The sequence below is a fragment of the Schistocerca piceifrons genome, chromosome 10, assembly GCF_021461385.2.
Source record: "Schistocerca piceifrons isolate TAMUIC-IGC-003096 chromosome 10, iqSchPice1.1, whole genome shotgun sequence".
NCBI lineage: Eukaryota > Metazoa > Arthropoda > Insecta > Orthoptera > Acrididae > Schistocerca > Schistocerca piceifrons.
The window spans coordinates 25,632,262-25,635,651 of record NC_060147.1 but is presented as its reverse complement, the minus strand read 5'-3'; the positions used below and the strand labels follow the sequence as shown (position 1 = coordinate 25,635,651).

General features: G+C 47.0%; 1 pseudogene; it reads right to left on the bottom strand.

Annotated features, from left to right (window-relative positions):
- Window positions 1-3,010: 3,010 nt before the first annotated feature.
- On the bottom strand, window positions 3,011-3,128 carry LOC124719307 (annotated as a pseudogene).
- Between the last annotated feature and the right edge of the window lie 262 nt (window positions 3,129-3,390).

The following is a 3,390-nucleotide window of genomic DNA, read 5'->3' as shown; positions in this document are numbered from 1 at the left end:
TAGAATTACGGTGCCCTACTTTGTCTGATGATTGCTAATATCACCGTAATTCTCCGTGACGAATGCGACGGTCGGCCCAGCCAATTCCGTGACGCCGTCTTTCCCGTGAGCGGGCTTGGCTTTAATCTCCAACGTGGACGTGGTTTGCGTCCGTAAACTCCTGTACGCAAGTGTTCAATTGCGGAGTCCGTCACGAGTCAATACTCAACCTACTTGCACATATGCCAAGAGCAGGTGGTCGACTCGAATGCGCGGCAGCAAAGGTACACTTCAGATTGCATATGAACACCACAAGTTAGTACAAATCTGTTTCTCTCCTCAGAGGAACAGATAATGCTACATGTGTGGAGTCGTATGCTCTACACTATTCAGACTTGGAGAGTAACCACTGGACTCAATACCGGTAATTTCTCCAACCTACTTCTCTCCACGCTCTCCAAGCAGGGCAGCCGCACACCGCGACTGCTCTCTTCCACAGCCGACCCCAGAGTCCTCATTCAGAGTTTTCGTAAACCTGGCCGTTCTTCGCCGCATGGATCCGTGCGCGTTGGTAGCCAGTAGAGATGGGCAGTTCGCGAACGAACAGGTGCAAAGGAACGGTTCACCAAGATGAACGAAAGGACCGAGGAACGAATTCCAAGGAACGATCGGTTCATAGTTCACTTCGGTCGCGGTGGGCTACTTATAGTTCCCTGGAACGAGGAACTTGGAGAGTAACCACTAGACTCAACACCAGTAATTTCTCCAACCTACTTCTTTCCACGCTGTCCAAGCAGGGCAGCCAGACACCGCGACTGCTCTCTTCCACAGCCGACCCCAGAGTCCTCATTCAGAGTTTTCGTAAACCTGGCCGTTCTTCGCCGCATGGATCTGTGCGCGTTGGTAGCCAGTAGAGATGGGTAGTTCGCGAACGAACAGGTGCAAAGGAACGGTTCACCAAGATGAACGAAAGGACCGAGGAACGAATTCCAAGGAACGATCGGTTCATAGTTCACTTCGGTCGCGGCGGTCACTTGGGCAGTTCTCGTTCCAGCCTGGGTCGCGTGCTCGTCTCAGTCTCGGTCTCCCTCGGCCGCACTCGTCGTTCTTCGCATGACCACCTGTCTCAGTTCCACTGCCGGCTGCTCCTAGTTAGTTCAGTATCCAGTTGTTCGTTTCGTTCACTGCGCTCGCCCACTTTACATGTGTTCCAAACTGTTCTTGCACTTGGGTCAGGGTATTCAGCGTCCACGACCGGTAATCAAAAAGTATTTTATAGTTACGTAAATTACATAAAAATCACGTTGTATGTAATAGGTACGTCTTTTCAGGTAACAAAAGGGAAAATCAGCTCACATCATTATATCGATGAACAGCAGAAGACATAACAAGGGAAGTTTTTTTTTTTTTTGTTATTCATATATTTTTTGGTTTCATCGACTTGATTTAGCAGCTAACTTTCAATAATTTGGTTAATTTTTAGCGTAAGAAAATTCATATAAAACGATTTTCGTGTATCTTTCATATACAAAACATTACATTTAGGAAGGCTCTAATTATTTTTAAGTTTGGTTGTTTCCAATTTGCATTACCTGCTAGTTTGGTTTCATTGAAAAAAAGTGGGTTATGGGTCATTTTGGCTCAGTAGGAAAAGCGGTGTCTTCCCATTTGAAAAGACATAGATTACCATAAAATCGTATTTACTTATTATCTCAAAAACATTTGTTCAGAAGGAGCTTTCAAACTAAAAACTTTATTACTGCGAACTTAATTATTATTATTGCTGCATTAACTTTAATAATGCGACATAGAAACGTTATTTTTACTAAGCGTGTGACGCAAGTATGAGAAAAACACATTTTATTTTGTGCTTTCATAAAGTCTCTACTTCGCCTGCGAACTCAGAGACAACGTGAAGCATGTATAAGGTGTAAATGATTATTGTTTACAACGTAGCGTAGCTATGTAGTGGAAGTCGAAACGAAGAATTTTATACAAGACACTTGTGGTCTATTAGGTCGGGTTTACGAGACTACATGAGCTATAGCCCACGCGCGTCGCGTGAGATTTTCATGTTCTCTTCTCCAGCTCTCTACACATCGTCATCGATTGTTTCGCAATTGTTGCTTGCATTAGCTTGTTATTTGTTCACTGCCTAATTATTACATGTTTGTCTGATTGTTGTATCTGCTCGTAACGGGCAACACATCGTCCGTAATTGGCGAGCAGTCTGTACTCGCGGCTTGTTTTCCGTGCGCCACCCTATATTATTTCCCTGCGATCAGCCACACAAGGCTACGCTTGGCTAAACGAGAGGTTCTGCAGAATCACAGAAATTACTTCTAAAAGTGTGTAAATATTCTGTAATGGATAAAAACTCTATACTGCAGGGGGGAAGCAAGTGCCCCCCCTTGGTGCCCTCCATCCTTCAGTCACCTACACTACTAGTTTTCAGTTTTTCATAAGAACCATATACCAAGCACAAATGAACGGTGAGCGAGTAAAAATGAACGGTTCCCCAAAAAGAACGATCAGCAGCGAACTAGTTCCCAAGGATGAACGAGTTTGCCCATCTCTAGTAGCCAGTCACGACACAGAATTCTCACGCAGTTACTGTTGCCGCCAAACTTTTAATATGTATCTCTACGCGCTCTGCGCCAATCCCGTCACAATCTTCCGCAAATTTTCCACTGCGGTGCGAAATCGCCTTTCTCTCTTTCGCCTATAGCTCCTTCTCACTTCTTGTTGTGATGGCCCAGCCTCTCCATACATCTTTGGTGGTCTGCAGTGCCAGCCGGCAAAGGGGTCCGGCCGCGGCCATCCCGTTAAAGCACTCCGTCTTCAGGCCACAAGTGGCCATCGGGACCATCCGACCGCCGTGTCATCCTCAATGTGGATGCGGATAGGAGGGGTGTGTGGTCAGCACACCGCTCTCCCGGTCGTTATGACGGTTTTTCTGGGACCGGAGCCGCTACTATTCGGTCGAGCAGCTCCTCAGCTGGCATCACAAGGCTGGGTGTACCCCGAAAAATGGCAACAGCGCGTGGCGGCCCAGATGGTCACCCATCCAAGTGCCGGCCACGCCCGACAGCGCTTAACGTCGGTGATCTGACGGGAACCGGTGTAGCCACTGCGGCAAGACCGTTGCCCATCCCGTTAGTTTGGCATGACTTAAACACCTTCCTTAGGGGTTGCGGCCGTGTTCCAGCCTCTGAGCCCATCTCGTTACTCTGACATGACACACACTACATCCTTTTCTGTGTCCATTCTCTCCTATCGGTGGGCGAATTATCAATTATTATTCGGTGTATTAGTACTGATTTAGCATCGTGTAAGGTGAAAAATCTGCTACCTTACAGAATGGTCTGTCGCAGCTCTCACTTTACTCTGTCCTGTGCGAGCCTCTTGAAC